This window comes from Polyodon spathula, chromosome 14 (genome assembly GCF_017654505.1).
Source record: "Polyodon spathula isolate WHYD16114869_AA chromosome 14, ASM1765450v1, whole genome shotgun sequence".
Classification (NCBI taxonomy): Eukaryota; Metazoa; Chordata; class Actinopteri; order Acipenseriformes; family Polyodontidae; genus Polyodon; species Polyodon spathula.
Genome location: NC_054547.1, coordinates 33920625 through 33931382, shown reverse-complemented (window position 1 = coordinate 33931382; position 10758 = coordinate 33920625). Strand labels below are relative to the sequence as shown.

Genomic DNA, 10758 nt, shown 5'->3' with positions numbered 1-10758 from the left:
ATCACTTAATGGAGATACAAAGTTCAATGATGTTATTAGCATGGTTTTGTGGGGTTACATTTAGATAGATGTGGTTCCCTAAACATAGAGGGTTAAATAGTCCTGTTGAATTGAAAACTAATTTAGGGATGTTTACAGAGAAGCATGTGGATTTGTTTCAGTTTGTCTTCTGCATGTTCAGGTGATACAGAAAAGCATGTGGATTTGTTTCAGTTTGTCTTCTGCATGTTCATACTTGTCTTCATACATGTGAATTTGTGCCAGCTTGTCTTTTATATCTCAGGTTAGGTGTGTAGGACCTGTACTATTTATTGAAATAGTAATTGCATAACAGTTTCCGAATATATTTGGCTGATTTCCAATTTGCTATTGTTTTTGTATACATGTAATTCATTTGTTTGTATCGAAGTAGAGATAGTGTGTGAAATTAAGGGAAAAACACTTCAAAACAGCAGAGCCAGTGCATTGTTCCTGTAGCATTTGTTCACAAGTCATCAACATCTCACTGCTGGATTGCTCAATACTTTTTTGTTCATTTTTTTCTCCATCAGTTTGACCCTATTTCTGAAATGTTGCCTCTCTGCTGCAAACCATTTACCGATCAGAAGACTGAAGATCAACAGGCAACAAGCCAACTGGCTCTTTAAATTTGCTGAAACTAAGCAACAGATTGTACCAAGATATCTAGAAGCAAGAACCAACCTGGGAAGTCACTGCCTGGGCTTGTCAGGCACCACCACCGTAAAAATCATGATCAACCTATTGGTATGATATTGTTGTATCAGTGTAACAAGCATAACATTGTCAAGATCCATTATTATTATTATTATTATTATTATTATTATTATTATTATTATTATTATTATTATTATTATATCACTGTTTTGGAATATTATCCAAGGATGGAAATAAGATTACCATTGCATAGCAGAGTGATCTATTCCTGATTTTACTATGCGTTTAATAAGACACTCCAGAGTGTGTTGCCTATACACTGTGGCTAATCACGCTTGTGGTAAAACCTGGAATGGGAAAAACTGATATAAAATAGGAGTCTTATTTCTAACCAGTTTGGCGTGTTACATTTTGAGAAGCCTTGTTCTTGCCACAGTTAATTCCAGTTTGTATGCACACCAGGGTGATGGCGAACGAACTGCGCTGAGAGAATTATCAGGGTGTTCTGTAGCGTCAGTGGAAGGACACCAGATTCTCCCTCATTGTCTGTCAGGTGGAATCAGTTCAGCGGAGAATGAACTACAGTGGAAAGTGCTGTTCAATGCCGACTCACTCAGGAGGGGGTCTTCCCTTTGATCTCAAACTTGCCAATACCATTAAAAAAAAAAAAAAATAAAAAAATAAAATAATAATAATAATAATAATAATAATAATAATAATAATAAACTTTAACCTTGCTTTACAAACACTGAACAAGCTCATGCTCATGATGCCAGCGACACAAGGTTAATAACCAAGTGCCTTCTGCTATTGCACACCATTTGTAACCATCGTGAAAACAAAAAGCGTCTCTTTAATGCAATGAAATGTTTTATTGTTCAGCTTACTCTTTGGAATGCTGTCTCCTGTTTGCCCCAGCCCAAGTTTGCTGTGGTGTACAACAGTAGAAACATAGCAAATGAATGCACATTTACCCAGGCTCAATTAGATCTTATTTAGCATCACTGTACTGCTCCTGCGTCAACAGCTTATTAGAAAACTGCATATTGCCATGGCAACATCACACCTTTTATGATCACATAATATGTTTCTGTCGTGATCTTAGCAGAAAAGTCCCTCTTGTATATAAATATGACAACATATCTCAAGTGTAAACCAGCTGAAACGTCATGGTTAAACTGTTAATTCTGGATCAGACAGAAACTTGTGGCATACTGTAGACAACAAATCTCTACATGTTAAATGCGCTGGTTTAGAAGAAATGTCAGTTTCATAGCCTTTCATGCTAGTCTGTGTTGATTTTTAAACCTCATCTATAGACATTGTTGTTGTTTAGATTCAGATGAACCATCACTGATAACCTGCTGGTTTCAGTTTTTCTTCCTTATCTTTGAAAGCTCATCATGTTTCAGGGGAATGGAAACAAATGGAATCATTATTTAAATGTGAATAAAGCTGGTTTGCAACCAACACGATTATTTTATAAAATAAAAAAAAGCAGAAGTGAGGTGTGTACCACAATGACACAGATAAAGATATGTTTGATAGCCAGACGTTTACCACAGGCATCTGCCTTGCAGATTAATAAGATTTAAGCCTACTGAGGTTTCTACAGTAAGGCTTTTGTCTGGTGCAGTTTTTGTTGATCTCTTGCTTAGATTCCAAGCATTGTCTCAGCTTTCGCCACTGCAGATTCAAAAGCAAAACAAAAGAACAGGCAAACAGTAGAATGTGCAAGAACAAAGATCTTTCTATTTTAAAGGCATGTAAAATACAAGTCGTCTTTGACAAAGCACATATTGGATATTGCCCTTCAATTTGTAAACTGTGTTCTCGATGGTGTATTTCGTAGCAGCAGTGAAGTAAAACAATAAGTTGAAAAAAAGTACAAAATCAATGCCATATAGAGAACCCATTAAGAAGATGTTCCATCTATAGGGTGAATTAGAATAGGGCTGAATTACACTTTTATAATGCCGTTTATACTACAAGCTGTGCGAGGTTCCGGGGGCTGGGACAAATGTCCTATTGATCTTAATCAATCAGTCAGTTCAATCCACTTGCGTTTTAAGCACCCTCCACTTTACAGAGCCACTTTTTAAATCCCAATTCAAAATCATTTAGATTAAAAAAAATCCTCTATTCAAGAAAAGTCTGGAAGGCAGGCAGTCAAAACTGAAATAATGTTTTTTGAAAAAATTTTATTGACTGATTAAATTGTGAAAGAATAACCAGGAATTGAAAGACCCACTTAAAGAATGAGTAGCGGGGTTCTGAAGAATATAACGTTATATGTTCCCTTGTGTTGCTTTAACTGTTTAAATAATGTACCTGTCTTTTTTCTTTGCATTAATATCCTGACGACTTTTTACTCTTTAAAGTCTGTTTCAAAGCTATTTTCAAAATGGCTGCTCTAGTGCACTAATAGTGTAAGGATCATTGCAGACATTGTCAAACAGGTAACACAGTAATAACGATCCATCATGAAGTGGTACAGAACAGAAACGTCAGAGCACTTTTTTTTTTCTTTTAATGTATCGCTCTCCCTGCATTGATTTAGAGGACAGATCTCAAACCCCAGTGCACTTGAGTGGCCATTTTGGAAAGAGCTTTGAAACAGACTTTAGTTATAAGTGTAAAAAGCTGTCAGGCTGTTCATAATGAATAGAATGATTACAGGTACGTTATTTAAACAGTTATATCAGCACATTGGGACGTGTAACGCTACATTCTTCAGAACCCTGCTTCTTACTCTTGAACACCAGAACAAACAAATATGTCAAATTAATTTCATATTACTGCATCCTAAAAAAAAGGATACTTTCGACACGCTAAATGCATGTCAGGGTAGTAAAATACAATATGCCAATGTTCTGTGCATACATAATCAAGCTACCAACCAATTAGCTACTACTATAACTGCCTCCTAAAGGTTATTTCACTAGTGAAAATTCATTCCTGACACAGGTGTTGGGTGCAAACTGCCTTCACAAGCCAACTGTCGCTCTACGGTCCCTGCTGACAACGCTCTCCAGCCTGGCAGTTAATACGCGTAGGGTTGGAATCGTGCCCAGTGTGAGCAGTTCACTGGTTCCACTGAACTAATGAGACTGGACAATGACTTGCATGGCATTAGGCTGTCATACTGACAAAGCATTAAATCTACCATAGCAATCAATAACAAGAGCTTCAAGGGGGACTTAGATTAACCCTGGAGAAATTACAGGGGCACTGAGTAAAATGACAGACGCTTTAAATTAGTATGTAAAACAAATTGTATGTTTCAGAAAGTTAGAATGCACTTTTGTGTTTTGTGTATAAAATACCATGGTATAACATCCACATGCCCTAATATTGTAATACAAACAAAACAAACAAACAAACAAACAAATCGTCTGAAACCATTGGTAATCATACTCTTGTTTATATATAGGCTTTTGGTATTTTTTTATTTTATTTTATTTTATTATTATTAATTATTTAAAATTTTAAAACACTTTGTGTGAACCCTGTAGAATTCAAGATATTACCCTGGCAAAACTTTGAAAAAAACATTATGCAGCTGAAAATAGATAGATAGAAAATCAGTGCTTGGAAATTCTGGCCTGTGATTGGTAAAAACCTCATCATAGGAGCAAAAATAAATATTGCCCTAACATCCTTACACCACACCCGACAATAGTCTCCCTCTGATATGTGATTGGTTCACACCACTGTCAGTCATGCCCCTTTTCAAAGGAATGATCTTCGCCTCCACTCACAACAAGAGAAAATGGTTGAATGTGAAAAAACTGCTGAACAGCGATTCTGCGACTTAACAGAAAATGAAGTACAAAACATACTCCTAAAGAAAGATACTCCAAATACTAAAATGGTGATTAAAATATAATTGTCACTGTTTTCTGACTCAAACAAATTCAACTCCACGATGTAAACAAATATGATGCCTTCGGGCATTATAGCCCCCTGTTGGTAACAATAAGATTCCACTATGGCCATGCTCTCCAGTCCATATTTACTATATACTGTATCATTTATTTGCATTTATATGAATTACAATACTGGACATTAAAATAGTGTGTTATCTTTTCATTAAATTAGCCTGTTATGAGTCAATATCTTTTATAGCACTTGACATAATCTAATAACATTACTTTCAAACAGTTCTGCCAATTAAACCAGGATTCTGCCTGGCAGACAGCTGTGGAGCTTAATGTTTCCTGGTAGTAATGAGTGTGTGCAGAAACAGAATGGCTCTCAGGGGAATTGCTACCATACACATAATTCCCAAAAGCCACAGTCATTAATTAATTAATTAACTCGTTATTATACATTAGTTCAATCAGTCGTTCACTCATTCAAAAGTATTGCACTCTAATTGAAACATATCTTATACACCCATTTATACCATTATGGACGTAAAGGATATAGAGCTAATGAAACAATTCTAGTAAATAATAAGCCTATTTAATATGTATTACCTTCACATTGCCTTTTTTTGCAGCAATTGGAGAAGATAAATACACCCAAGCGTTGCTGTACATATGTCAGTTCTATAAGTCTGTTCTGAAGGAAACAACTTTTCAGAATGTCTGTTTTTTTTTTTTTTTTATGTTTGTTCTAATTTCTTGAGAGTATTATGTGCGTACCGGTATATTCAAATACAGGTTTATCACAGTGAGTGCATCTTTCAAACAGGAACATGTGAGATAAGTAGATACACCTCAGGTAGGATTCTCTGGAATTGTGAGCGCTCTGTTGATTAATATAATTGAGGTGGATGGCTGGCTTTGAAATGGGTGTGCAAGGTCTATTGGTGGATGGAAGCTGAAACAAATCCAGGCTTGAAATAAAATAATTTGAACAACTTATCTACCAGATTCGTGTCTCAAGTTATAATTTGAGACATGAATGATTCAAAACAACAATCTGTTTAGAAATCTGTTATGTGTATTCTTCAGTTCGGTTCCTAAAACCCACATAACAGGGGAAGTGGTACGTGTGTGGATTGTCACTGAATAATAATGAGGCAGACTGTGAAGCTGAGACCCTCACTGTAATATTTAAATACATACGATTGTGGTTGTTATTCTACTGCCGATAAAGCCGTGGGCTATGTATCCTGCATGCTGTTGAGCAAGCGTATTTGACAAATAATAATAATCTTTATATAGCGCCTTTCATAGTGGACCACCATCACAAAGCGCCTTACAAGATACAAGACTCAGGTGTGTGAACTATGCATCAGCTGCAGAGTCACTTACAACAATGCTTCATCCGAAAGACAGAGCACAAGGTGATTAAGTCACTTGCTCAGGGTTATACAACGAGTCAGTGGCTGAGCTGGGATTTGATTTCTTTAACCAATGGACCACACAGCCTCCACAAAAACGTGTAAAGGAGAGGAAGCATGTTCAATGTAAAATATTTGAATGTTTATTATACATGGAATGCATGTATAAAATCATTCCAGGTGTAATTGTTTATTGAATACTTGATCCTGTTACGAGTAGGCGGGGCTGAGGCTTATTTACTGCCTTATCTACCTGTGCATTGTCATTCGTGATCTTGTCTTTGTGAACGTCAGTCATTTTGTGTATAACCTGTTAGTCTATGAGAATCAGTTGTCATATGTGTGAAGTATCCAGTGCCACAATAAATTTCTATGCCTGTGAACACTACCAAGTTGATGTTTCCTGCTTTCTTAAAACCTCTGTGGTCCTGAGGTGAAAAATTTGATTGCGGTTCGGGGGTAAGCTCGGACCATCACCCTGATACACAGACACAGCATTGGGTGTGGCGATGCGGCACAGGCGTGCAGATTCACTAAACACACACACACATGTGCTGCCACTAGGGTACTAGCAATGGTAGCCCTAGTGTCAGATTTAATAAAGAAAACAAAGCTAAAAATAAAAGTTTGCCACACAAGGCTGAACGCTGGTTTCATTAAAAGAAAAGTCCTGTTCCAGGAGCCTACTACACTACGACAACCCACTCTATACTGTTTAGGATCAACATCCCTTAAACTAACCTACTGCTGCTGCTCCTGAAGGCTGACTACGGGTCCTGGCTGAGAAGCCTTCACAGGCACCTTCTTGTAGTTGAACCTTCTGTAGTAGTTATCCTTCGGAGTGGACACTCTCCTCCTTGATGTCAACAAAGCGCCTCTCTGGGCAGTCACTTTGAGCCCTCCCTGTCACATCCACAAACAGTGAATTCAATTGTTAGATGTTTTTTTTTAAGACATCAAAAAACAACCTGTAACTCTTTATTTTCAAATTAAACATAAAATGAAATAGGTACTAATACTTCTTTAAATTACTCTACTGGAGGGAGTACATTACAGCAATACACATTGCTACATTTGGTAATCAATGCAATCACCATGGTGATTTAATCAGAATAACATGGGCTGATTTATCCAGATTAAAACAGCATGTGGATAAAACATGCATTTCATTAAACAAAATCTTCCTCAAAAAAGATGCCATTTTGGTTTATTGTTATTATTATTGGTGTTTTTCCGCCTACCGTATATACTTCAAGACTTTTGATGATAAGTCACCAAAGAGGAACAGTCTCTCATGACTGCATATGGGGAATTGAGAGATAAAAGGAAACTGAAAGCAGAACTAATATTTCACAGGGCCCAGTTACATGAAGCAGGATGAAAAGGAGAGTTCTTAGGTGGGGCTGGAGTCTCACCCACAAACTATATACAGAAAATCTTTATTTATAGTGCTTTTGTGGTCACACGTGTGGCTTATGTGTCCTGTCTGACAGTATTTATATGCCCTATGTTGTGAGCCTTGATAATTTAGGGGATTCAAATGGATTTTTAAATAATAATCCCCAAAATGATTGAGTGTTTGAAAGTCTAACAACCAAAAACATTGTCTCTTCTTTAAACCACTAACCCTAACCCTAACCACTGTCTCTTCTCTCCACACATAGGCGAGTTGCAGCCTTTTATACACCTGCATCATTTAATACTTAATTAATTATTTTCCATTTCCTGCCAAATTCTCAAACGGAAATAAAATATTTTAAACAAGTTAAGATACCGTACACAGTTAACAACTAACACTATTTAACCTTTATAATACTTAAATATGAAGATAAACATAACACTGTCTGCAATTGATGTTGTTGGTGGAATAATTATGCACATTTCTACTGCAGAATATGGGAGTGAATTAAAACAGATACCGGTATAAAATAAGTTAGAGTATTAACACAAAAGAAATCACAAAAATAAACACTGTTTACAAATAAGGAGTTTTCACCACGTCACAATGTGACACAAAAAAGGTGAACATTTTCAATGCCTGACAGTTAATTTAGAAAATCTCCAATAGATTATTTGAAGTCTCAGGCACACTGAAACTGGCATGCAAAGTGGATTCTGAGAAGATGGCGATGAAAGCACAATTTAATTTCAGTAAAATTACTAGGCAATAGAAGAATGAACTACAGTCATTCTGAATATGACTATAATCCCTATGATTTCTTCTAGGAGTATGTGTGATTAACACACTATTTCAGAATAAAAAAACATAAGAAACATAAGAATGTTTACAAATGAGAGGAGGCCATTCAGCCTGTCTTGCTCTTTCGCGTGTTAGTAGCGTATTGATCCCAGAATCTCATCAAGCAGCTTCTTGAAGGATCCAATGTGCCAGCTTCAACAACAGGAACCAACAATTACTGGGGAGTTGGTTCCTGACTCCCACATGTCTGCCTTGCTTTCGAAACAAATGTATCCTGACAGAAAAGACGCATCTTTAGAAATTACAGGCCAGCAAACAATATTATTACATTCCGTCACTGTCTTGCATTCGGCAGTTTTGTAATGTTAGTACAGACATCCTGGTACACACTTTTAACATTTAGAAATATTAATTTTACTAAATATCAAGTTAAACGACTACATGATTCATTTTAAGACATATTGCTTCACGGAAGTAAGCTTTGTAACGCCAGCATTGTATATCATTACATCCTATGTTATTGTAGCATAATTCCACAGAAAATAAATAATAAAATACATTCAGTTCAGTTCAACACACACTTTTACAATACTATCATTTTTTGCTGAGCATTTCTTAATGTGGATGTTTTCAAGCAGATACATGAGTCGTGTCCTCATGGATATTAATCCAAATGAAACTGACCTCTATTTTCGATTAATCTCTGTATCTGGCTGGTAGGTGGCATTGAGCTCTCCCTGCAGATCTTCTTAAACCCATCCCATCATCTCATGTGGAGTGGAACCATCTCAGTGGCTTTAAGATAACCACATATTTTGTTATGTTCCATTCAGTACCTTGCAAGCACCGTGCAATACAATGTAATAAATTTGCAAAATCTCATGAAAGGGAATCCAGTGACAAAGGAGCAATAAATGACTCATCAATTGCTTACAAGACAGAAAACACAGTGCATAAAAGCTGTGAAAACTGTCTGTTCTATCTGGTTAAAACCCTTACCCCCATAGCTCGATGACAGCCCATTAAATGACCCCATGCTGTGCATATTGTACACTTGGTAGTGCTAGTTGCATATCCCCATCAGTTGTCCAAAGCTACATTCAAATAGTCTGCTATTGCAACACTTTGAGAGTAGTTTCTGAGCAAGACTATATATTTGCAACAAACCTATTTTCAAAGCAAGAGGAAGGCCTCCATCAATTACTAGAGGATGTGGATTGTTTTTTTAATCTGTGCAGAATAAATGGTTTTCAGAGATAAATCCTGATTACAGAGGTGAGACTATCTACCCTTACACGATCTGTTTTAAATGGCGTACTGATATCAAAATAGAGTTGTGCAGGTTAAGCCTACCATGAGAGACTCATTCTGCAGCAATTTATAAATGTCCAAAGTCCCCCAAGAAACTGTGGGTGGGTCTTAGAAAAGTACAGCAATTGTTTCTGTGACACTGATCACTGGGGAACACTAATACATGTGAGAGCTGGTATTCAAGGTCTTTCTGAATGCTTGTAATGAAAGAATGTTAATAACATATTTTTTTTTCTAAGTTTACTTATCAGTATTCATTATATACAAAGTTTTTTTTTTTTTCTGTACAGATTGATCATGTACTGTACATGAACATATTCATATTTCTATCACAACTGGACTTAGACATCCTTCAATACTAAAGCTTAATTATTTATTATGATATTTCACAAATTAGTACAACTTGTAAGTGTAATTTTATATTTTAATTATACCAGTTTTTATACCAATTTCATGTGCAGCACATTAGAATGGGCACAGCAAATTTTTAGACATGAGAAAAATAACTTGTAAACTTACAGTATGTTGGCACTTGGAAAAATATACACAAATCAAATATGGATTTAGAAGTGTTCAGATTTACTTAATAGCAAATGTACAGGGCAAGGAATGAAATATGCAAAAGACACAGCGTGTCAACAATAAGCATGAATTTCATACCTCAACGATAAAAGATGGTGCTCAGGTACACAACGCGTATCTTGAGAAGATCTGTAATATAGAAAGAGTGTGGATGTCTGGACTCCATCTGTCTTTGGAAACCAGTACTGTTATTATAACAATAACGACTGACAGATACCTCTCAGTAGAATAAAACAACAAGGCTGTGAGCAACATTTATTTCAATTGTTGCCTGTGCTGCTTATTCTTATTCTTTGAATTTTTTTTCTGCTTATTTTAAGGCTGACAGCCCCAAGAGCACTATGAAATCCAGCTCTAAAGTAACACTATCTGTCAATAGCAGCTAAAGATCTACAGCCTCATTTAACACACAATTCAATTAAATGTGCCACATCTGTATTCTAGCACTGGTATTACCAAAGAGCAATTACAGCTTGAATGCAGCCAGCACTATACTAAAACACAGCAGCAACATAATGTTTTCTATTCATTCTGCCAATTGAGCTCTTATATTCATTTACAAGCTAACACTTCCATTGACAAAATGAGTTGCAGGAAGCTACAGTGTATTGCCGGTAGTTAGTTATACCAATGGGTCACTGGTATACCTGATCTGGTCACACCTTGGGTTAAGGATCTATTTATAAACATGATTACA

At 36.3% G+C, this 10758-nt stretch overlaps 1 protein-coding gene across 1 annotated transcript in view; it reads right to left on the bottom strand.

Moving 5' to 3' along the window:
- Window positions 1–1024: 1024 nt before the first annotated feature.
- The window catches only part of LOC121326756 (ras-related protein Rap-2b-like), a 45396-nt gene continuing 35662 nt past the window's right edge, over window positions 1025–10758 (bottom strand). Inside the window, exon 2 of the mRNA XM_041270219.1 lies at window positions 1025–1329. The gene's annotated coding sequence lies outside the window, so the exon portion shown is untranslated. The remainder of the gene's footprint in view (window positions 1330–10758) is intronic.